The sequence below is a fragment of the Oratosquilla oratoria genome, chromosome 8, assembly GCF_046742065.1.
Source record: "Oratosquilla oratoria isolate Oo_2021 chromosome 8, ASM4674206v1, whole genome shotgun sequence".
Taxonomy (NCBI): Eukaryota; Metazoa; Arthropoda; class Malacostraca; order Stomatopoda; family Squillidae; genus Oratosquilla; species Oratosquilla oratoria.
In genome coordinates this window covers 58,347,958-58,373,684 of record NC_134784.1, presented here as the reverse complement: position 1 = coordinate 58,373,684, position 25,727 = coordinate 58,347,958, and the positions used below count along the sequence as shown (strand labels likewise).

Sequence of the window (25,727 nt, the reverse complement as noted above, 5' to 3'; positions counted from 1 at the left end):
CCAAATCCATAAAAGCCCAAAATATATCCATACCTTTTCCTATAGCCTTTTCACATATCTGTCTTACCACAAAAATCTGATCTACACAACCTCTACCTGTCCTAAATCCACACTGTTCCTCACCAATTACTCCCTCTGTTCCTCTCCTAATCCTCTCAATCAAGATCCTCCCATAAGCCTTCCCAACTACACTTAACAAGCTAATCCCTCTGAAACTGCTACACTCACACTTGTCCCCTTTTCCCTTGTAGAATGGAACTATACAGGCACTCCTCTGGTATTCTACTGGCCCTGATCATGTTTGCCATATACATAAATGACATGGATGAAGGAGTAGCGTTATATGAATTTCTTTGCAGATGATGCAAAAATACTATAGAAAGTAAAAACTGAGGAGGATTGCAACTCATTACAACAAGACTTGGACAAGATCTAGAAATTGACTCAAAAGTGGGAAGTGAAATTCAATATCAAGAAATGTAGTATAATGGAATTTGGAAAAAGTAAAAACAGAATATCGAGAGATTATAAAATTGGTGAAGAAGAGGCAAAAATGTAATCTCTGAAGAAGACCTTGGAGTGATGATCAGCAAAGACTTGACGCCAGATAAGCATACTAATAAAATAGTCAGAGAAACCTACAATTTATTGAGGTCAATAAAAGTGGCATTTGCCTATTTGGACAGGGAAATGATAAAAAAATTTAACTACACTAATAAGACCAAAACTCAAGTACGCAGCAACACTATGGACACCCAGTACCAAAAAGAATATAAAAAAATTAGAAAGAATACAAAGAGTTCCAGGAAAAAATCGTAGTGGAGAGTTGATGGTGGAAATGTGTCTAGAGAGTTGATGATAGCAAATACAGTGTTTCGGAAGAAAGTCAAGCATAAGTACACATGGGCGAGGGTGGTGGAGGGAAGGGTGGTAGAGCTTTAATGGACTATGTAGTGGTAAATAGGATTATGATAGGAAGAGTTAAGGATGTACATGTGCTAAGGGGAGAGGGTGGGGGAATATCAGATAATATTCTGGTGGAAGGTAAGTTGAGAGTGGAGGACAGATGGAGAAAGAGGAAAGGGACAAAAGGTAGGGAGGTGCTTAGAGTGAACTCTTTAAATGAAGAGGAAAAGGAGAAGGAGTACAAGAAGAAGCTGAAGGAGGAGTGGGAGGGAGTGAAGGATAGAGTAGAGGTAGGTGTGGAGGAGGAATGGGGATGGTTCAAGAAGGGAGTCACAAAGTGTGCAAAGATGGTGTGTGGAACAAGAAGGACAGGAGGAAATAGAAGAAAGGGTAGTGAATGGTGGGATGAGGAAATGAAGAAGGTTGTAGAAGAGAAGAAGCGAGCTTACATAGATTGGTTACAAAATAGGACAAGGGTGTCATATGAGACGTACAAAGAAAAGAAAAGAGAAGTAAAGAAAAAGGTAAAGGAGGCAAAGAGGAGAGCAGATGTAAAATGGGGTAAGAGTATGACAGAAAATTTTGAAAGTAATAAAAAGATATTTTGGAAAGATATTAAGAGAGGAAGAGGAGGCGAATCAAGTAGAGAAGAAAAGGTAAAAGGTGCAGATGGAGAGATGTTAATGGAGAAGAAGGCAGTAAGGGGAAGATGGGCAGAGTATTTTAGGGAGTTGCTAAATGTGAAGTAAGATAGGGAGGGAAAGATAGCTGCAGTGGGAAATGATAAGAAAATGAGAGTGATGAGTGAGGAAAATGGAGGAGAAATAAGGAAGGATGAAGTGAAGGCAGCAGTTATGATGATGAAAGCAGGTAAGGCACCTGGTCTGGATGGATGCCATGCAAAATGTCTTAAAAAAGGAGGTACAGTGATGGTGCACTGGTTGGTGAGGTTATTTAATGTTTGCTGGAGAGAAGGTAAAGTGCCGGAGGACTGGAGGAGTGCTTGTATAGTTCCACTTTACAAGGGAAAAGGGGACAAGTGTGAGTGTAGCAGTTTCAGAGGGATTAGCTTGTTAAGTGCAGTTGGGAAGGCTTATGGGAGGATCTTGATTGAGAGGATTAGGAGAGGAACAGAGGGAGTAATTGGTGAGGAACAGTGTGGATTTAGGACAAGTAGAGGTTGTGTAGATCAGATTTTTGTGGTAAGACAGATATGTGAGAAAGCTATAGGAAAGGGGAAGGATGTTTTTCGGGCCTTTATGGATCTGGAAAAGGCTTACGACAGGGTAGACAGAAAGGCACTGTGGGAGGTTATGCGGATATACAGGATAGGAGGAAATCTTCTCGGAGCTGTCAAGAGTTTTTATGAGAGTAGTAGAGCTTGTGTCAAGATTAGAAATGGAGAGTGAGTGGTTTGAGGTAAAGGTGGGACTTCGTCAAGGATGCGTTATGTCACCCTGGCTGTTCAACTTATACTTGGATGGGGTAGTGCAAGAGGTAAATGCAAGGGTAGTGGGTCAGGGATTGGAGATGGTTAAAGAAAATGGAGAAAAGTGGGAGGTGAGCCAGCTGCTGTTTGTGGACGACACTGCGCTTGTGGCAGGATCGGAGGAGGGATTGAGGTAGTTGGTGACAGAGTTTGGGAGAGTGTGATAGAAGAAAGCTGAAGATAAATGTGGGTAAAAGTAAGGTGATGAAATGTACAAGGGGTGAAAGTGGCAGTAATATGGAAGTGAGCATTAAGGGAGAGCGACTGGAAGTGGATAGTTTTAGATACTTGGGTGCAAATGTGGCAGGAAAAGGTGGAGTAAAGGTGGAGGTAGAATGTAGATTGAGAGAAGCGAGTAAATGCCTTGGTGGATTAAAAAGTGTAATGAGGAATAGAAATTTGGGAATGGATGCTAAGAGGAGACTGTATGAAGGAGTGATTGTGCCAACAGCATTATATGGAGAAGAAACATGGAACATAAGAGAGGAAGAGAGAAGGAGTTTGAATGTGTTTGAGATGAAGTGTCTGAGAAGTATGATGGGGGTTACTAGGCTAGATAGAGTGAGAAATGAGGAGGTGAGGAGGAGAACAGGGGTGGAAAGGGAGTTGGGAGATAGGGTTGATGAAAGAGTATTGGGATGGTTTGGACACATGGAAAGAATGAGTGAAGAAAGACTAGTAAAGGAGGTATGGAAGGCAGATGTGGAGGGAGCGAACATGAGGGGACGTCCTATGATGAGATGGATGGATGGGGTGAAGGGGGCTTTGGGGAAGAGGGGAATGTCTGTTGAGGAAGGACGGGAGAGGACAGAAGACAGGGGTGAATGGAGAATGGTTGTATATGGAAGATGTTGTGATGCGTGAGGTGGAATGGACGGGGGGATGGGGGTTGAGGTAGTATGTGTGAGCAAAATTTTGATGCAGCCCGAAGGGATTTCTCCCCGTCCTCTCCTTTATATGGGGGGACGGAGAGGGCGGGTCGTCGATTTAATGAAGCGGCCTTGCTGTGGATGTGCTGTGTCTTGCGACACTGCTTCTGACCCAGGGCAGTGGACAGGGTGCAGGGATGACCCGTCATCCAGGAGGTGCCATGGGAGGGAGGGTGGAGGGGTGTGGAGTGTTTTCAGGGATGGAATGGGTGGGAATGATTTTATGCCTTTTCCTTTTTGGCTACCTCCCTAGTAAGGGGGAAAAAGCCTTGGTATATGTATGTATGTATGTATGTACAAAGAGCAACAACAAAACTGGCACCAACTCTTTCCAAAATGACACATGAACAAAGACTGTCCAAATTAGAATTACCAACTCTGGAACAAAGAAGGGAAAGAGGAGACCTACTATCTATAGAATTATGAACGGAATGGAAATATTAGATAAGAATGATTTATTGAAATGTGACAATGGAAAAACAAGACATAAAAAGAAACTAAAAAAAGATAATTACAGATGAGATATGGAGGAAAAAAAAGCTTCCCACACAGAGTGATAGATACTTGGAACAAATCAGACAAAGAAACAGTGTGTGCAAAACACTACTCAATATTTTAAGAAAAAACTTGATGCTGAGAGATACAAAGACGGGTCACACGAGCATAGCTCCCTGTATAACACAACTAGGTAAATACATACATATATACATACATATACCAAGGCTTTTTCCCCCTTACAAGGGAGGTAGCCAAAAAGGAAAAGGCATAAAATCATTCCCACCCATTCCATCCCTGAATACACTCCACACCCCTCCACCCTCCCTCTTATCTTAGCACCTCCCGGATGACGGGTCATCTCTGCACCTTGTCCACTGCCCTGGGTTAGAAGCAGTGTCGCAAGACACAGCACATCCACAGCAAGGCCGCTTCATTAAATCGACGACCCCCCCTCTCCGTCCCCCCATGCACAAAAGGAGAAGACGGGGAGAAATCCCTTCGGGCTGCATCAAATTTTGCTCACACATACTACCTCATCCCCCATCCCCCCAAACATTCCACCTCATGCATCACAACATCACCCATATACAACCATTCTCCATTCACCCGTCTTCTGTCCTTTCCCGTCCTTCCTCAACAGACATTCCCCTCTTCCCCAAAGCCCCCTTCACCCCATCCAAGGATGTCCCCTCATGTTCACTCCCTCCACATCTGCCTTCCATACTTCTTTTACTAGTCTTTCTTCACTCATTCTTTCCATGTGTCCAAATCATCCTAATACTCTTTCATCCACCCTACCTCCCACTCCCTTTCCACCCCTGTTCTTCTCCTCACCTCCTCATTTCTCACTCTATCTAGCCTAGTAACCCCCATCATACTTCTCAGACACCTCATCTCAAACACATTCAAACTCCTTCTCTCTTCCTCTCTTATGTTCCATGTTTCTGCCCCATACAGTGCTGTTGGCACAATCACTCCTTCATACAGTCTCCTCTTAGCATCCATTCCCAAATGTCTTTTCCTCATTACTCTTCAATCCACCAAGGCATTTACTCGCTTCTCTCAATCTACATTCTACCTCCACCTTTCCCTGCCACATTTGCACCCAAGTATCTAAAACTATCCACTTCCTCCAGTTGCTCTCCCTTAATGCTCACTTCCAGTCTACTGCCACTTTCACCCCTTGTACATCTCATCACCTTACTTTTACCAAACATTAAATAACCTCACCAGCCAGTCCACCATCACTGTACCTCCTTTTTTAAGACATTCTGCAAATCATCCATCCAGACCAGGTGCCTTACCTGCTCTCATCATCTTAACAACTGCCTTCACTTCATCCTTCCTTATTTCTCCTCCATTTTCCTCACTCATCACGGTCATTTTCTTAACACTTCCCACTGCAACTATCTTTCCCTCCCTATCCTCCTTCACATTTAGTAACTCCCTAAAATACTCTGCCCATCTTCCCCTTACTGCCTTCTCTTCCATTATCATCTCTCTATCTGCACCTTTTACCTTTTCTTCTCTAGCACATGTACATCCTTAACTCTTCCTATTATACTCCTATCTACCACCACATAGTCCATTAATGCTCTATCTACCACCCTTCCATCCACCACCCTCTCCCATGTATACTTATGCTTGACTCTCTTCCAAAACACTGTATTTGCTATCATCAACTCTTTCTAAACACATCACCATCAACTCTCCACTACAATCCTTTCCTGGAGCCCCACATTTCCCAACCATTCCACCAATTGGTTCATTTCCTACCCTAGCATGATGATAATAATAGAAGAAAAAACAACAATAATAATAAAACAATGAATAAATCAATAAAAAATAACATCAGAAGTATATCACTCAAACATCTGCCTACCGTGTGTAACACAACATGTAATGGTAGCATTAATCATTCTTTGTATATTATACATACATACTTGTAGTATTGTATATTCATTATTGTATATTGATTTTATTATTGCACCTTTCTGTAGGAGAACCAAGACGAATTGTGTATGCTTTCCCACGCTAAGTAAGTTTGGCATCGGTTAGTCTTGGTCTCGTCTCCAATGTGAGTGCACGTATTGCCTTTGTAAAGCTGTACAATTACTAATTTATTCAGTGTTTCATTGGCCACCCCTATTACAAAGACATCCATATAAAACACATACACACATCACAAAACAAGCAATTCAAGTCTTTCCACCAAACCTCATATTCCATTAAACCCCTCCAGATATTAGCATATGTATATCAAAGGCTCTTTTCCCCCTAACAAGGGAGGTAGCCAAAAAACAAAGGCATACAATCCACCCCTCACCCATTCCACCTCCACATACTCCACTCCCATTCACCCCCCTCCTTCCCTCTTATCTTATCTTGGCTCCTCCTGGATGACAGTCATCCCTGCATTTTCCCCAGAAGCATGAACCACATGAGCAAGATTGCATTCAGATTATCATTCAACACTAAAACAATACCAACAAAGAATAGGACTGGCCAAAGAAACAAAGTGCCCCAGGTGTAACCTGGACATAGGCAACAGAGACCATGTCATCCTATACTGTCCTGCCCTTACCCTACCAACAACAACACAACATTTCTTCCTTGGGTGACTTATGAACCAATCTGATGGCTGTCGCCAATTTCCTGAAAGTCATGTGTATCCTGTGACTTGGGCCAATAGAACAACTGACCACTGGCAAACATTAGAACAATTTAGGATCTTTGCATTTATTGACAATACCATTTTCAAAGTTCCTTTCTTCCTCTCTTTAGATTCTTGTAAATTTGCTTCAAGTTCTTTTGTACTGTTCCTATGATCTATTGTTTATGGGATCAATGACAGGTACCTGCTTGTGATGGTCTTGCAAGACGGCAGTAGAGATGCCCAAGTACAAAAAAATGTATAACAAAATTTGAAAGAATACAAAGAGCAATTACGAAATTGGCACCAACACTCTCAGAACTATCATATGAACAGAGACTAGCAAAACTTGAGTTACAGACATTAGAGCAAAGAAGAGAGAGGAGACTTGATAACTATTTATAGAATCATGAAAGGCAAAGAAACTATTGACAGAGAGGATCTAATAAAATGGGATAGTAGATATACAAGAGGAAACGGAAAGAAAATCAAGAAAGACAGTTATAGAAGAGACCTGAAAAAGAACAGCTTTCCCCACAGGGTAATAGACATTTGGAACAAGTTAGATGAAAATGTGGTGTGTGCGAAAATTATACACAAATTTAAAAACAGTCTAGATAAAATGAGATATGAAGATGGGACACTATGAGCATAGCTCCCCTTCCTGTAAAATACAACTGGATAAATACACAGAAACACATTGGACAGGATGAAGATTAGAACTCTGGAAAAAAAGCAATTTTCGTGGATTTCAGCAATGAGGGAGTACCTGTGTTGTATTAGTAGGGAAGAAGAAAACTTGTGGTGTAGTAGGAAGGTGAAGAAAAAAGAGAAGGGGAGGGATTATTGAGGAAAATGGAAGAAAATGAGGAAGGGGACAAACGGACCCTGGATGTCAGAAGGTATGTAAAAAAGAGATGTGCAGATGACACAGGTGAAGTTGAAGAAATCAGTAAAGGCATGAAAATTAGAAATATAGATAAGAGCAGGGCAATAGAAAGTAGAGATAATTATTTCTATGGATTTAATGAGGGAGATGACAACCTCCCCCAATTAGCAAGTCTTGAGGAAAAACCAACAAAAATGAATGAATCATGGGAATTTAAGTTTAGTCAACTTGCACTGATTACTAGGGCTGGGCGGGATCCGAGTACTGGACCCGAATCCACCGGATCCGACAAGGCAGGAGGGACCCGAGTACCAGATGTTGGTACTCGGATCCGCTGAGACGAGTACAAACGATTACTCAAGGATCTATTTTCCCTGTGGAGCCAAAATTCGTTATAACCACTATCTATACGAAGCATTACATTTATACCATACTTGATATTATCATTAATTAGTTACAAAGTCATATGTTGCAAATGAAATTACAATACAAAATAAACTATTATTTTCGGCTAGCGATACATGGCATACAATTTCAGTATTGCCATCGGCATCTCAAATTCTTCGGAGACTGATTGGCTGATGCGCTGTGACGTCACAGCTATTAGTAACATTTCTTCCCCTTACATGTGATCCTATTTATTTCTTTTACTCTCTACATTGAAGGAATTACCGTTTGTGATATTGTGTGATATTATTTTAAATGTGAGACAAATAATTACTGTTAAGGAAATACCGTTTGTGGATATTACTGCCTGTGATATGAAAAAAATATATACTTTACTTTATTTGTTATTAATTTGACACAAAAAATACTATTTCCAAGGAACAATTTCCTGTACTATTTTTCCTGAAACAAAAAAAGCATACATTGCTGGTATACATGTATGCTGTATATTATATAGCTGTCAGTGAACAAATAAAACCAAAGGTCCTTAAAAAGTGTTTCAATTATACCACAAGGTTCACCCTAAATATGTTTTGTAACGTGCACCGTGTACAATCTTTTTTCGGTAGAGTATCACTGAACCGTAATATAACTAATGCAAATTTTTTTGTACAGCAGTAAATATGTAACAAATATAAATCTGTGTGCATAACTGACGTATTATAGTGGACAAAATACTTCAGCAGTCAGAGATAATTCAGCAGTCAGATAGAGATTCCTTGGTGCTTGAGTGGGATTCGCCTAGTTGGTGTGGACTCGAGTAGATGTAGCTGTGGCGATTACCAATGCCAGGCGAATACCGCGCGACTGGGATCCGACAGAGGATGTCAGTCGGATCCCGCTCCCAAACGAATCCGTGGACTCGCGCTGCCAGTTCTCCGTGCTGAAGGAAGTACTCGGATCCGGATCCGAATCCCGCGGATCCGCCTGGCCAAGTACTTGGATCCGCGAATACTTAAGAACTCGGATCCCGCCCAGCCCTACTGATTACACAAAGAGTTGATAAATTGGAAGAACTAAAGAAGGAAAACCAAAACCTAAATAAATACAAGAATTAAAAAGATGGTTAAGAGAAGTAAAGGATGAGAATGAGGAATTAAAGAGGAATAATAAAGAGAATAGAGTCCATAGCAAAAGAGGTAAGTGGTTGGAAAAAGGTTCAGGAGAATAGCAAAATTGAAATTAGAGATATAGTGAAACAAATAATGAAGGAACACACTAAGGACACAGTTATTAAAGTGATGAGAAGGAGAAAATAGTAAGAGACTTAGCAGATAAAAAGAAATGTATAATTATATTGGGAATGAAAGAGAAACATAATCCAAATAGGACTACAAGAGTAAGAGATGAGAATGTACAAGGTACTGGAAACATTTCAAGAAGGTGAACAGGAAATAGGGAAAGAAATTGAAGAAATATATAGACTGGGGAAATACAGTATAGACAAGACCAGACCAATTAAGGTTAAATTCAGGTCACAAATGACAGCAGAGAATGTCTTATCAAAAATAGGAAACCTAGCAGAAAGTGATCAGTACAAACAGGTATGGATAAAAAGAGAGATGAATAAAGAGGAGAGAGAGGAAGAGAAAACAAAAAAGAATCGAAGCTAAGGAAAAAAACGCGAACAGAGGCAAAGAGAAATTCTATTGGAGAGTTGTGGATATGAAAGTGGGGAAATGGTTCATAGGAGAGAAAAATAGAGGGGAAACATAAAACAGGATGGAGGTAACAGAAAATTAAATGTGTCCTTCACTAATATAGATGGATTAATAACAGGCTTGAACAAACTGAATGATTACCTGATGGAAAAGGAACATGACATAATGGGAACTGTGGAGACAAAATTGAAAGGTCCATTACCACCCAACAGTGTACGACATGGTGTATATAATTATTGGATTAGAAACAGAGAGGTAAAACAAGGTGGTGGAGTTATGTTCCTGACTAAGGATATAAATGTGAGGAATGTTACATATGGAAAGAATAGAGTGGAGATGATCATAATGGAAATATAGGACAGAGACAAGAAGATCAGGAAGTTTGTGGTAAATTATGTGCCTCCTAAAACGGCTTCATGGGAAGAAGAAAGAGAACACAAGAATATGTTAGAAGACACAAGGATAACACTAAATAAGATAATGGAAGATGGAGGAAGAGTAGTTATAATGGGTGACTTTAATTGTAAAGAAATCTGCTGGAAGAAATGACAGTGAAGAGTGGAGACAGCCTATGGGGAAATGTACTACTTGATATGATTACAGAACATACAATGACACAATGGATACAAGAGAATACTAGGTATAGAAATGAGGAAGAGCCTTTGAGAGTAGACCTAATAATCACATCAGAACCTGATATAGTGGACAAGATTGAATATAAAACACCACTAAATAAAAGTGACCATATATTAGTAGAGCTGGAACTAAATGAAGAAAAATACATGAGAAAAAACGAACAATATAGAAAGGGAAGGTACATGATTTTTTTTTTTTTATATAAAATGAAGATTTTTTTTCCAAAAAGCAGACTGGGAAAGGACATACCAAGAGGAAACAACAGTAGAAGAGAAATGGAAAACTTTGACAAAAATTTATAAGGATTGGAAAAGTATGTTCCAAGACAAAAACAAGAAAAAGGATATGTAAAATGTTGGTACAACAAAAGATGTAGCGAGTTAAAAGATAATAGGGATAAAGCTTGGGTACAGTACATACATTACATAATAACTGTACAGTGTTGCTTTGTCATTAAATTTACTTCTGTTATGTTTTTCATTTGACTTAGACTTATATGTTTTATTTACTATATGATATATAAAGGGTAATTAGGTAAATAAGCATTCATCTGGTGTTTGGGAACAAAATAATCTCTTTTACATTATTTGTAATGGGAAAATATGATTCAGTTTTCAAACAATTTGGATTTAGAATAGATTTTTGGAACAAATTATGATCGGAAACCAAGGTTTGACTGTATACATATATATATATAAGAGAGAAAAAAAAAGAAAAAAAAAAAAGATACTTGTATATTGGGATATAGTGTTCATCCATGATTAGTTTCATGATGTTATACTCCCAGACCCTTGGTGATCACATGATGCCCCAGATATAAAGCCTGGTCTACAGGAAGACAATGACACACATCTTAACCTCTTCCATATGATGATGCCTACATAGGTGTCATGAGGTGTAAGTGGGTATATGAGGATGCTGGTGTCAGCATCTTGATTATATTTATCTTGTATTTCTAGCTGAGTGACCCCCAAATTCTGTGAACTGGCTTGATCATGTTTTACGTGTTTATTATTACTCAATGAATAATACAGCAGTTACTTTATATTTTATAACGCGAGTATTGTGATGCATCAATCATCGTACCTTAGGCATCTGATGCTGTGTGCAAGAATTTGACTCAAAGTGAAGAGGTTAAACCTATTCCAATAATGACCTGACAATAAATGGATTTTATTCTATTTTAAAGATTGTGTGATAGGGAGTGCCACTGAAAAGCTAGCACCGCCTGGGAATTGAACCTGGGGCCTCCCACTGTCAAGGCAGGCGTGTTTACTGATTAGACCATGGTTAATTCTAGTGACCACTAGCATATCTCCCTTCCCTAGCTTTCCACCAGTCTGGGAATGTGTACTGGTGCAGGATCTTGCTCACTGAGCCATGTGTGACTGGGAGTGTCACTGCCTGGGAATCATACCCAGAACCTCCCACTCTCCAGTCATGCATGCTTACTGATTACACCACGGCCCTTTCTAGTAACCACAAGCACAATAATGCAGATGTTAACGGCCAGCATAACTTTACTGATTATGTGAAAAAATTTATTGGCCAGCCAGTGTTAACCCCTTTCCCTTGAATAACACCTACTGATCCTAATTCTGGTTAATGCTACATGATTTAATTCAACACAGGGTATAAGCAGACTTAGGACAAAAGCTATTACATCAGCAAGGGGATAAACGCTTTATCAATACAGAGATGTTTTGATTATCCGACTGCCAAAGATCCAACTTTTTTCTTTTATGTCCCAAGTCAGATAAATTGCAAAATTCATCCAGACATCTGACCTGATCAGTAAGTAGATAAAGTGCATGCTTCCTACTGCAGTATTGTGGCACTTCCATACCACAACAGCAGATGTTCGGCAGGCTCATTTGTTTGTGCGTGTCATTTGTTTACAAGTGCCTTCAAACCATGCTTGTTTTTCCCATGGTGTATTCATATATTCAGTGAAAATGGCAGTACCAACAAGTAGAAAACGTAAATGTGTTGTTCTTAACATTGAACAGAGTGAAGAAGATGAAGACGAAGGAACATCAAAAGTTTCTTGGGACAAGGCACAAAAAAGCTTAGAAACATTCATATCCTTCATGGAATCATGAAATGAATTTACAACTCAGGATATTATGAATCACTACATGCTGCACTTCAAGTTCTTATCTTATAGAGGAGCTGTATCAAAACAGTTGACTCTGCAGGAAATATTCAAGAGCAGCCAAACGAAATTGTACTCCTACACCAACACAAACTCCTATTTCAGCTGACACTGTTTTTAGGAGGAGTTGCTAGCCCTGTTTCACAAGAATGCAAGAGATACCCCTTCTCCAATGCCAGATGTTGCCTTACTTCAGCGTACATCATCTTCACCAGCTACTGAAGTCCCAGACCCTACAACATCTTCACCATCTACTGAAGTCCCAGATGATTCTTCTATCAACTAGTTAATGTGTTCCTGTTAATTTGCAATGTTTTTCAAGTTCTTGAGCAGAATCATAATACATTTTAGGGTGAGTACATCTTTTACAAATTGTTTTTATGTACTAAACTGTATTATGTACTGTACACTGCACTGTATATTATGTACTGTATTATAATTTTTTTAGTGTCCATTCAAACATCTGATTTTTCCAATTATCCAACCAACCATAGGTCCCACCAAGGTTGGATAATCGAAACATCCCTGTAACTGTTGCCATGAGTTTCACTAAGTGGAATACCTACAGCTCCACAACAGCAGCTATGGCCCTCTGATCCTCTTACAGATCTTCCTTGAAAGAAACTTTGGACTATTGTACTGGTGTTGGAGAATTTCTATATTGTTGACTGAAAACAATAGGCAGTGGGGAACAGTCACTAGCTGTCAGCTCTACATTTGTGAAAATGTGTAAGAAATACAGCTGAAGTTGATAAAGCTATACCTTGGGCCCAGTCTAGGGACTGTCATAACCTTAGGGTTATAACTCCTAATAGGGATGAGGGGGTTGTCAGGACTTGAAAATGGTCAATTGTTGCTATTCTTGTAGGACCACCACACGTAGGTACCCATCATAAGTCCTTTACTATTTAATTATACAGTAAGACCATTTCCAGGTGATATTATTTACACACAGGATAAAGTGCCTGAAATTGGGTTAAATCTGTCTCAGCCTAACTCTTAATAGAATCATTTTTATCAAACAGGGAGGGACAGTTACAGTTACCCTTAGACTAATAATAGGTTAAATTCCATAATTAGTCATCTTTTTCATGATTTTCACTAAAGTGGCACACCCCAAGTCTGAACATTAAGCTTTCCTAACCTACTTCAGCATAACCCTGACAGTAAGTTTTACTTGCACAGCTCTACTATCTAACCTTACTTTTCTGTAATGTCATGATCACCAAGTTCCCCTGTGCAGACTGTTCCATTACCAGTTCTTATTGCTACCTGGTTACTAAATAGTTCAATTACTGGTCTCAGTTTCTCAAAGCTCACCAATTCTTAATTTCAAGATCTACTCTCTACCAAATAACTGTATAACTATAACATAATTCATTGCAGATTATAGGACTACCTTTTCATGTCATTGACTGCCCCCCCCATTTTAAATAACCAAACATAACAAATCAATTAAGAAAGTGATTAGGAGACATCCGTTGTATTAAAGTAAGTTCCCATCTATAGATAGAGGTTTGATCTGCAGGTTTGGGACAAAGTCCCATTAACTAATGTTTGGTTTGGGTTTGTACAGAGAAATGAGTGAACAATGTAATGCTACCCTAAAAATCCTACATATCTCATAGAAAATTGCAAACACCATTAACCACTTCAGTACGAGTCAAATTCTAACACACTGCATTAACTGCCATATTTCCGATTTATCACACTACCCGCATTATAAAATATCAAGTTACTGCTATATTACTCATTCTCTTTTACTTTGAGTAATAATAAACACAGAAAACATGATCAAACCAATTCACAGAATCTGGGGGTAACTCATGCACAACTACAAAAATAATATATAATCAAGACACTGATGCCAGCATCTTCATGTACCCAGTCGCACCTCATGACGCCTACATAAGTCATTGTCCCGAAGTGGTTAAGAATAACTCTAATAAGAAATATATATCTATGATATAATAAAAAAGTATACAGCTTTACACAAAGAAAATCTGACAAGCAAATTATGCTAGTAAACACAATTCTTAATTTACTCTTTAACCTCACAGATTCATAAAAAATACAGTACTAATCACTGGAGTTATAATTTGTATTAAATAAACACATTATGAAAAAAACAGGAATTAGGAAAGGCATACATGCAACTAAAATGAAAATTACTGGTTCAGCTGTAAATGAAACTTGTTTGATAACTAACAGATCATTGATGATTGTCACTGTGATTAACATAATTCACACCAATCTCTGTTCAGCGAAGCTAAACAGTCTTCAAATTTGATTACGGGACCATAAAAACTACAGCAAATCCGTCTTCCACTCAGACTATCTGAAATCCATATATACCTCGTACCGCTTACGGATATAAATTCAATAAGTTATAATGAAAGGTTATTTCCTCACTTTCAAAATAAGAAAATCACCAAACTCCTCGTGTCTACTTTACTGAGGGGAAATTGCCCCTGCATACTACATTCTAACTAAACACTATTTTATTTTTTCTGATATATTCTCCTTCATTCTGTTCTAACACGCGAAGTAATCTAACATGTTCCATTCGATAACTTTACTTATTTTCCGTTAATCTCGGGTTGTAAATCAATTCCAAATGCTGCAAGATTAGCCTTATGATCCAATATTATACCTTACTTGTTTTCTCCTCACTCAACACAAATGTTTCATTCTTCTTGCAGTGCACGTGCCTGTTTGCTGCCTATTTTCAGGCAAGGCAAGCAGTGGGCGAAAGTTAAACCTCGAGTAAACTTTCAACATCCAGACGATCTTGTTACGAGAACCTTTACACCACCACCCTTTGCGAAGCACTGATGCTCAATGGGACAGGGTAATGAGTTTCATTTGATGAGATTTGTGTACTTATACTTTCATCTTTCTAATGTATAATTTTCATTGCACAAAAACGTGAAGTTCACCTGTTTTCATGGAAATATTTCTCACCTGTCCTACTTCAGCTTACAGCATGTAAACAAACCAGCTGAACATAACCTATGCAGGCGTACCAATATCGAACTGTCACTTTTTCTTGCGAGGGTCATGATACACTGGGCACGAAAAAGGAAATATTTTTTTCTATTTCTTAATAACATCTGGGGCAATTAATATTGGTATATTATTTAGTAATAAAGGAAATAGATCACTTTCCATCTAATATTTTGTGAAAACCGCCCACACTGCATTCTAAAATGCCGGTTATTCCCCTGTCGAGCAAACCACTAAACTAGGTTACCTTGCGTTATTTTTTTTGTCTAGGTGGATATTTCATAACAATACACATGTGTATGTACCTGCATAACTTTCGAGAAATACATTTACAGCATGTTGAACAAGCTGAATTATCATAATTGTATAGTCTATTTCATTCATTAAAGTGTGATATTACATTATTACGTTACACTGAGTGCAAAACATTGGAAGATTGACAAAAAAAAAAAAAAAAAAAACGAGGTGAGCCCTGTGAAATATTCTCACGCTATCGGATCTTAGCGATAGGTTGGTACGCTCAATCTCTCCGCAGTGTGACGTCTAGTCACGTGACATCTGCAAGGCTGCGCGGAGAATTTGATTTCATGTAATGTTGATGAGCATATAGAAACGTCTCAACTCTAAATATATAGATAAATAACGCAACTGATGTACATGTTACATTGATTTTCACTAAAACGGCACACCTGAAGTCTGAATATTATTTTTCCTAACCCGCTTTAGCATAACCCAGACGGTAAGTTTATTTGCATAACCTTTGGTCTCTCTCTCTCTCTCTCTCTCTCTCTCTCCCTCTCTCTCTCTCTGTGTGTGTGTGTATTCACCTCGGATCTGCTGCAGCCTCTGTTCGAGACAGCCAGACACCACCCTACGGCAGTGAGCTCAGAGCTCATTATTTGCCGATCTCTGGGTAGGTCTGAGACCACTCACACACCACACACCGGGACAGCAAGGTCACAACTCCTTGACTAACATCCCGTACCTACTCACTGCTAGGTGAACAGGGGCTACACGTGATAGGAGACAAACCCAACTTATCTCCGCCCGGCCGGGGAATCGAACCCCGGTTCTCAGGCTTGTGAGGCCAGTGCCTTACCAATCCGCCACCGAGCCGTGTGTGTGTGTGTGTGTGTGTGTGTGTGTGTGTGTGTGTGTGTGTGTGTATGTGTGTGTATGTGTGTGTGTGTGTATTCACCTTGGTCTTTGGATCACGTGTTGGACACGTGATCGACAGCTATTTCCCTCCCGGAAGAGAGCTCAGAGCTCGTATGACCGATCTATGGGTAATGCTATGACCTTTCACACACACACTCACCCAACTCCCCGCCCACGAGAGTCAGAGTAACGACCCGAAGCACAGCGATACCGAAATAATTTCGGCCCTGGGCAGGATTCGAACTGGGTACTGTGTGTGTGTGTGTGTGTGTGTGTGTGTGTGTGTGTGTGTGTGTGTGAGAGAGAGAGAGAGAGAGAGAGAGAGAGAGAGAGAGATTCACCTTGGTATTTTTGCATCACGTGATGGACTCGTTATTGAGAGCTATTTCCCTCCCGGAAGAGAGCTCAGAGCTCGTATGGCCGATCTATGGGTAATGCTGTGACCTTACACGCACACACACACACAACTCCCCACCCACTAGAGTTGGAGTAACGACTCGAGGTGCAGCGATACTGAAATTCTTTCAGCCCTAGACCGGATTCGAACCCGGACCGCCGTAGTGACAGTCGGGGACTCTACCAACCACGCCACCGAGTTATGTGTGTGTGTGTGTGTGTGTGTGTGTGTGTGTGTGTGTGTGTGTGTGTGTGTGTGTGTGTGTGTGTGTGTGTGTGCGTGTATTTGTGTGCGTGTGTGTGTGTGTGTGTGTGTATGCGTGCGTGCGCCTAGTTGTATCTTACGGGAAGGGGAGTTATGCTCATGGTGCCCCATCTCTTTATCTTGCAGTATCTAAATTGTTCTTAAATTCGTGTATGTTTTTTGCACAGAAAGACTATCATTTGTTCCATTTTGTTCCATACATCCACCACTAAGCGGGGAAAGCTGTTCTTTTTCAGATCTCTTCTCTAACTGTCCTTTTTGAGTTTCCTTCCATGTCCTCTTGTATTTCTCGTACCCAAATTTAGTAAGTCTTCTTTATCAAGGACTTCCGTACCTCTCATGATTCTATAGATGGTCAACAAGTCTCCTCTTTCTCTTCTTTGTTCCAGGATTGGTAACTCTAGTTTTGATAATCTCTCTTTGTATGGCAGTTCTGAAACTGTGGGGGCCATCTTCGTAGTTGCTCTTTGGATTTTTTCAATTTTCCTTATATTCTTTTTGGTACTGGGTGACCATAGTGTGGCTGTGTACAGTCTTGGTCTTATCAGTGTGACTAGTATTTTCTTCATTATTCCTTCGCCCAAGTAAGTAAATGCCACTTTTATTGATCTCAGCAAGTTGTAGATTTCTCCGATAATTTTGTTTATCTAATTATCAGGGGACCTCCTTCGTGATGATTACTCCCAGGTATTTTTAAAATCCCACTTTCTTTACATTCTTTCCACCAAATTTATATTGTCCTAATATCCTGTTTTTACTTTTTCCAAATTCCATTATACTACATTTCTTAAAGTTGAAGTCCACTTCCCACTTCTGACTCCATTCCCATTTTTTTCAGATCTCTCTGCAGCGACTCATAGTCTATTTCAGTGCTCGCTTTTCTCAACAACTTTTCATCATCAGCAAAGAAGTCCATGTAACTGTTCACACCCTCGTCCATGTCATTCACAAAAGTAATAAACATTATTGGAGCCAGTACCGATCCCTGTGGAAACTCCACTAATCACCTCTTTCCACGTAGAACCTTTATTTCTGAGCACTACTATCATTTTTCTCCCATGCAAAAAATCCTCCATCCATTCTAAAAGTTTACTTTGTACCCCTCCTATGGTTTTCAGTTTTCCTAATAGTTTTCTATGTGGCACTTTACCAAAAGCTTTTTGTAGATCTAGGAAAGCACAATCAGCCCATCCACCCCTTTCCTGTATTATATCTAATAGTCTTGAGTAAAAGCTGATTAGATTTGTGGCACATGATCTTCCCTGTCTGAATCCAAACTGTATCGGCTTTAGTTTGTTGTTCTCTTCCAGATGTTTTGTCCATCCATTTTTGATCACTTTTTCACAAATTTTGGCTACGGTACTTGTAAGGGAAACCGGTCTGTAATTTGTTGGGTCTCTCTTGTTACCTCATTTATTTATTGGTACGATGCTGGCCTTTTCCCAGTCGTCTGGTATTTTTCTTTCCTTAAGCGAACAACTTATTATATATATTGCCTACCAATTCTTCTTTACACTCCTTTAGTATCCAGTTTACAATTCCATCCGGGCTTTGCGATTTCCTGACATCAAGGCTTGTTATGTGCTCCATTATTTCAGCTCGTGTTGCTATTATTTCTCCCATAGGGGGAGGGGGAGGGATTTCACTTCTCGCCCTTCATCCCAGTGTCATACTTTTTCTCTAGTGAACACCGATTTGAAATGTTTACTTATGACCTCAGCCATTTCTATATCTTCTCTCTCTCTCTCTCTCTCTCTCTCTCTCTCTCTCTCTCTCTCTCTCTCTATCTATCTATCTATCTATCTATCTATCAATCTATCAATCTATCTATCTATTTATCTCTCTCTGTGATTCACCACCATGGTCTTGGATCACGTATTGGACTCATGATCAACAGTTATTAACCTCCCGAATGGGAGCTCAGAGCTCGTATGACCGATCTATGGGTAATACTGTGACCTTACACGCACACACACACCTAACTCCCCGCCCGTGTGTGTGTGTGTGTGTGTGTGTGTGTGTGTGTGTGTGTGTGTGTGTGTGTGTGTGTGTGTGTGTGTGTGTGTGTGTGTGTGTGTGTGTGTGTGTGTGTGTGTGTGTGTGTGTGTGTGTGTGTGTGTGTGTGTGTGTGTGTGTGTGTGTGTGTGTGTGTGTGTGTGTGTGTGTGTGTGTATTCACCTCGGATCTGCTGCAGTCTCTGTCGAGACAGCCAGACACCACCCTACGGCAGTGAGCTCAGAGCTCATTATTTGCCGATCTCTGGGTAGGTCTGAGACCACTCACACACCACACACCGGGACAACAAGGTCACAACTCCTTGACTAACGTGTGTGTGTGTGTGTGTGTGTGTGTGTGTGTGTGTGTGTGTGTGTGTGTGTGTGTGTGTGTGTGTGTGTGTGTGTGTGTGTGTGTGTGTGCTTATGCGTGCGTGTGTGTTTATTATTCACCACAGTCATATGTTTTTGTCCCATGTACTCTGGAACATGAAATATATTTGTATCTGTTTTTTTTATAAACAGTATAAGTAACTGCAAATATTTAGTCAATTTCTAGACTAGTACCTATTTGTCTATTACGTGTGTGTATGTGTGTGTGTGTGTGTGTGTGTGTGTGTGTGTGTGTGTGTGTGTGTGTGTTTGTGTGTGTGTGTGTGTGTGTGTATGTGTGTGTGTGTGTGTGTGTGTGTGTGTGTGTGTGTGTGTGTGTGTGTGTGTATTCACCTCGGATCTGCTGCAGCCTCTTTTCGAGACAGCCAGACACCACCCTACGGCAGTGAGCTCAGAGCTCATTATTAGCAGATCTCTGGGTAGGTCTGAGACCACTCACACTCCACACACCGGGAATGCAAGGTCACAACTCCTTGACTAACGTCCCGTACCTACTCGCTGCTAGGTGAACAGTGTGTGTGTGTGTGTGTGTGTGTGTGTGTGTGTGTGTGTGTGTGTGTGTGTGTGTGTGTGTGTGTGTGTGTGTGTGTGTGTGTGTGTGTGTGTGTGTGTGTGTGCTTATGCGTGCGTGTGTGTTTATTATTCACCACAGTCATATGTTTTTGTCCCATGTACTCTGGAACATGAAATATATTTGTATCTGTTTTTTTTATAAACATTATAAGTAACTCTGCAAATATTTAGTCAATTTCTATACTAATACCTATTTGTCTATTACGTTTCTTAGCGTCTAAATAACGCTAAGTATCTGGCAAAGTGAGGCCAAACACGAAAATTGACAGCCGGAAGCTATTCGTTGCTGTGTGCGAAGAGCACCAGTATGTCCAACAGCTAAAGCATTCACCAACAGTGTATTTCGAATAAAGTATGGCGATAGGCCTTTTATTTTTACGATACATATATAGAAGTGTGCCTCTACATACATACATACATACATACATACATACATACATACATACATACATACATACATACATACATACATGCATACATACATACATACATACATACACACTTACATACATACATACATACATACATACATACATACATACATACATACATACATACATACATACAAACATACATACATACATACATACATACATACATACATACATACATACATACATACATACATACATATACCGATGGCTCCCTCCCCCCAAAAGGGAGGTAGCCAAAAAACAAAGGCATAAAATCCACTCCCACCCATTCCATCCCCACATACTCCACTCACTTCCACTCTCTCACTCCCATTTATCTTGGCTCCTCCTGGATGCCGGGTCATCCCTGCATCTCGCCCACTGCCCTGGGTTAGAAGCAATGTAGCAAGACACAGCACACCTAGAGCAAGGCCGCTTCATTTAATGGGCGACCCCTTTCTACGTCCTCTAATGTAGAAAAAGAAAAGACGGGGAAAATCCCTTTGGGCTGGATCAAAATATCATTCACACTTATTTCCTCACTGTTAGGCCGGTGGTCTATGTCCCACGTTGGGCCGTCAAATGTTAGGCTGGTAGTCTGCCCCACGTTGGGTAGCCAGTTAAGTTGGTTGAAGGCAAACTCTGGTGGAGATAGAGTTGATTTTTTTTTTAACCATGAAAAGTTGGGTTAGCTATGAAATGTTGGGCGCCAGTGGGAAGGGGGGGTCGAGACGGGAGGTGACGACTGTGTTTCAGGTGGCGTCTCCAGCTATCTACTTGTGGGGATTAATAGTGTGTGTGTGGGGGGGAGGCGAGGAAGCAAGGAGCAGCGAGGTAGCTCGTGTATGCTTATCCGAGGCTATCTGCCTCTTCGGCGTCCGTTCAGCTCCTTATATACACGGGCAGGCCATGACCCATGCTCCTAATTGCCGTGAGGTCAAATGTACTGCGTGGTACTCCAGGTCGCGTTGTAGCTGGGCAGATGCGAGCGTGTCCCATGGGGCCACTTGGGGGTCAGAAGGTCGTGAGATGCCGAAAAGAGGTGAGGCGAGGGAGTGAGGACCGGTGGGTGAGGACTACTCCTAATACGTCCCCACGGAAGTCGAGGCTGGAAGTGAAGTCGTGTGGAGCCTCAACAAGAAATGGTCAAGGGATGACCTGTCCTCACGACGGGACCGGAACTTGAAGGCGGGGTGGAGCTGGCCCTCAGACAGCGGTGGCAGACGATTTGGCAGATCAGGTGGCGGCTGACAGCAGTTAAGCGGCAGACGGCAGACAATCTGGCGGATCAGGTGGTATCTGGCAGTAGTCAAGCGACAGGCAGTGGTGGCAGACGATCTGGAAGATCAGATGGCGGCTAGCAGCAGTTGAGCGGCAGACGGTAGACAATCGGGCAGATCAGGTGGCGGCTGGCAGCAGTTGAGCGCAGACGGCGGTAGCAGAGCTGGGGATCGGGGCCCCAAACGTTGGACAGCCAAATGTAAGGCCGCAGGTCTATGCCCTACGTTGGGCTGTCAGATGTTAGGTTGGTAGTCTGCCCCCCAGTTAAGCTGGTTGGAGGCTGGTTTTATCTAAATGAAATGTTGGGCGCCAGTGTGTGTGTGTGTGGGGGGGGGGTTGAGAAAACAAGGAACCACGAGCCAAGCTCACGTATGAAGCTCCAAGGCGATTTGCTTGCGAGGGAGCAAACGGGGGGGGGGGGTTAGAAAGCAAGAAGCAGCGAACTATGTTCGCGCATACTTCTCCGAGGCTCTCTGCATCTTTGGCGTTCGTTCAGCTCTTTATATACACGGGCAGGTCATGACCCGTGCTCCTAATTGTCGTGAGGTCAAATGTGAGGCGAGGGAATCGGAGGCAAAACGTTTTGACGCCGGTGACTCACGAAGACAGAGGGTAGTACTTCCTCAATGACTCCTGTGTCTATCACGTGGCCGGCCGAGGTAGTCATTACTGAGGTTGGGGGAGTTGTACGTGTTTTCCTGAAGGCTTTGTGTGATGGTCACGCGGCAGACCATTGGGCTGGTTAGTAATCCTTGGGCCCCACGAGCGATTCCCTCAAAGAGGCTTTGTCCTGCCCGAAGGCCTCAAGGAAGCTCCAGGTCGCATTGGAGCTGGGCAGATGCGAGCGTGTCCCATGGGGCCACTTGGGGGTCAGAAGGTCGTTAGAAGCCGAGAAGAGGTGAGGCAAGGGAGTGAGGACCGGTGAGTGACAAGGTGAGGACCGGTCGTGAGGAATACTCCTAACACTCGCCCCCATCCCCCACCCATTCCCTTTCATGCATCACAGCATCATCCACATACAACCATTCTCCATTCACCCCTATCTTCTGTCTTCTCCCTTCCTTCCACATCAGACGTTCCCCTCTTTCCCAATGCACCTTTTACCCCCATCCATCCATCTCATTCTTGGTCACCCCCTCATGTTCACTAATTTCACCTCCGCTTTTCACACCTCTTTTACTAATCTTTCTTCACTCATTCTTACCATGTGACCAAACCATCCCAATAATCTTTCTTTGACCCTATCTCCCAACTACCTTTTCACCTCCGTTCTTCTCATCACCTCCTCGTGTCTCACTCTATCCAGCCTAGTAATCCCTATCATACTTCTCAGGCACCTCATCTCAAAAACATTCAAACTCCCCTCTTCCTCTCTTATATTCCATATTTCTGCCCCCAAACAGAGCTGTCGGCACAATCACTCTTTCATACAACCTCCTCTTATCATTCATTCTCAAATGTCTATTTTTCATTACACTTTTTCATCCCCCAAGGCTTTTACGTGTTTCTCTTAATCTACATTCTACCTCCACCTCCACCCCTCCCTTTCCTACCACATTCGCACTCAAGTATCTAAAACTATCGACTTCCTCCAGTCTCTCTCCTTTAATACTCACTTCCAATTTGTTGTCACATTCTCTCCTTGTACATCTCATCAACTTTCTTCTTTTGCACACCTTCTCAAACTCTGTCACTAGCTTCCTTAATCCCTCCTTTGATCCTGCCACAAGCGTAGTGTCGTCAGCAAACAATAATTGGCTTATCTCCCATTTTCTCAATTTTCTTTAATCATCTCCAATCCCTGCCCATTACCCTTGCGTTTACCTCTCGCACCACCCCATCCATGTATAAATTGAACAGCGAGGGCGACATAACACATCCCTGGCGAAGTCTTACCTTTACCTCAAACCACTCTCTCCATTTCTGATTCTAACACAGGCTCCACTACTCTCATAAAAACTCTTGACTGGTCTTGATAGCTGTCCTCCTATCCCATATATCTTAATTCCATGCGTGATTGAGAATTTTGTGAACCGCAGTAGGTTAGTTCTATGCAGTCATTAGTATCAACTTGAAAAGGCAGGTGCAACATCAATATATATATATATATATATATATATATATATATATATATATATTATTCTTAGTTTTTCTTACACTTCCTTGTTGCAGTAAGAAGTATATTGATAAATATATAAATTCAATCAGAAGTGGATGGCCAGGTGTGTGTGCAACTATATGTGTGGTTGAATGACAGAATTGGAAGGATCTTGCCTTCCATTTCCACTTTGTAAAACTTCCCTTCTCCTTCCCTTCTTTCCCCCCTTCCCCGCCGTCCATGTCAGAATCAGTTTTACTTCTTTACCGAGTACAATCATATGGTGTGAACGAGGATGAAATAAGTCTATCCCTATGTATTGCAGGGAAGAGGGAATCTAAATAAACCCTTTGTCTCCGAATGGGCGCCATATACTGTTGAATTCTTAACCCCAGGACTACGGAGACTTTCCGTAGGGCGAATAAAACCGTCTAACGTCAGCCAGGATAAACTTTACAGTGTAAGCTACGTGTTTAACAGTTACACAAAACGATATAATGTTACACTATTAGTGACATACACATAAACGAAACTAAGTCGTCCCTTCAATTGGTTGTTGTGACAAACATAGCTAAGCGATTCTATTCAGCATTGGAGTCCTGATCCACTCCGTTCAGATCGGAGGTCCGCTTCCGTATGTAAACAAATATTGTCTGACATTTACCAAAATATGACCATAGTGCTGAAAATTATTTTTCCATTCTTCATCAAAGATAATCTCTTTTTCTGGTACGCCTTGCTTGTTTGTTTCAATATGTACGTACCATCACGGCCTTATATTTCATACCTCATATGCATAATTTACAATTTCAAGTTCCTGATTTAATGAGAGGTTTTGAAAATATTTTCTTACGTCATCTAATTTTGAGAATGTCTTGAATTCAGTGGGAGCATGTTATATAGTTCTGTCGCACAGTTTTCAAACATTTCACTCCAGTATCTATTGACAATTAAAATGTTACTTTATCATGCAAAATTTTTGGTTCTCGCATTTTATTGTTTTATAAAGGACACCACAGCAAATATATATTTGTATTTGCCTAATTTACCCAGGTGTCATACACCAGATTTGGGCTATACATTTGTATTTACCTAGTTGTAGTATACGGGAAGGAAGCTATGCTCGTGGTGACCCGTCTTTGTATCTCTCAGCATCATGTTTTTTCTTAAAATCTTGAATAGTCTCTGTGTTCCCACTGGCCAAATTAGTTTTGAAATCACAAATACTGTCGGACTGAACTATTTCCTTTTCAATACAGTACTGTGTCACGAACCAGCGCACATGTATGGAAAGTTATATTTCATAATATCCTTCAAACATTTTGTCTTTTTTAAATTCATTCTATGCTCTCAAGTTTTTCTTCTATGCCACGTTAAGAAGTCTTGCATGTCGGTTATGTGCATAGCTTTCATTGTTCTATACACTATCATATTACCTCTCTTCTTTCTCCTAATGTTGGCAGTTATAGTATAATTTTTCATGAGTTTTGTCAAATGGGTTTGAAACCATTTTGGTCGCTGCTCTTTGAAATCTATATTTTGTATATAAATATATATATATATATATATATATATATATATATATATATATATATATATATATATATATATATAATATTTTTGTGGGGGAGGGCACATAACTGCAGCATACTCCAGTCTAGGGCATACGAGATTTTCGATGAGTTTCTTCATTAACAGCTGATAAGTTCCCCCTGTAATCTTCTTAATGCGTTTTTATACTGTGTATGCGTGCGTGCGTGTGCGTGTGTTTGCATATATGTGTGTGTGTGTGTTTGTTTATGTGCGTACGTGTGTGTAATATGTGCATTTACCTAAATGTAGTATATAGGAAAGGAGCAACGCTCGTTGGGTCCCGTCTCCTATTCT

At 40.9% G+C, this 25,727-nt stretch overlaps 2 protein-coding genes across 11 annotated transcripts in view; both read right to left on the bottom strand.

The window, feature by feature from the left end:
• The window catches only part of LOC143027756 (tubulin polyglutamylase TTLL5-like), a 182,337-nt gene extending 167,048 nt beyond the window's left edge, over positions 1 to 15,289 (bottom strand). For 7 of the 10 annotated variants that reach the window (XR_012966642.1, XM_076189271.1, XM_076189267.1 and 4 more), the window contains exon 1: positions 15,228 to 15,289. The gene's annotated coding sequence lies outside the window, so the exon portion shown is untranslated. The other 3 variants (XM_076189270.1, XM_076189269.1, XM_076189268.1) reach the window with 3 other exon arrangements.
• Positions 1 to 25,727, bottom strand: part of LOC143027759 (zinc finger MYM-type protein 1-like) — a 487,234-nt gene that overhangs the window by 268,367 nt on the left and 193,140 nt on the right. The gene's annotated exons all lie outside the window — the stretch shown is intronic.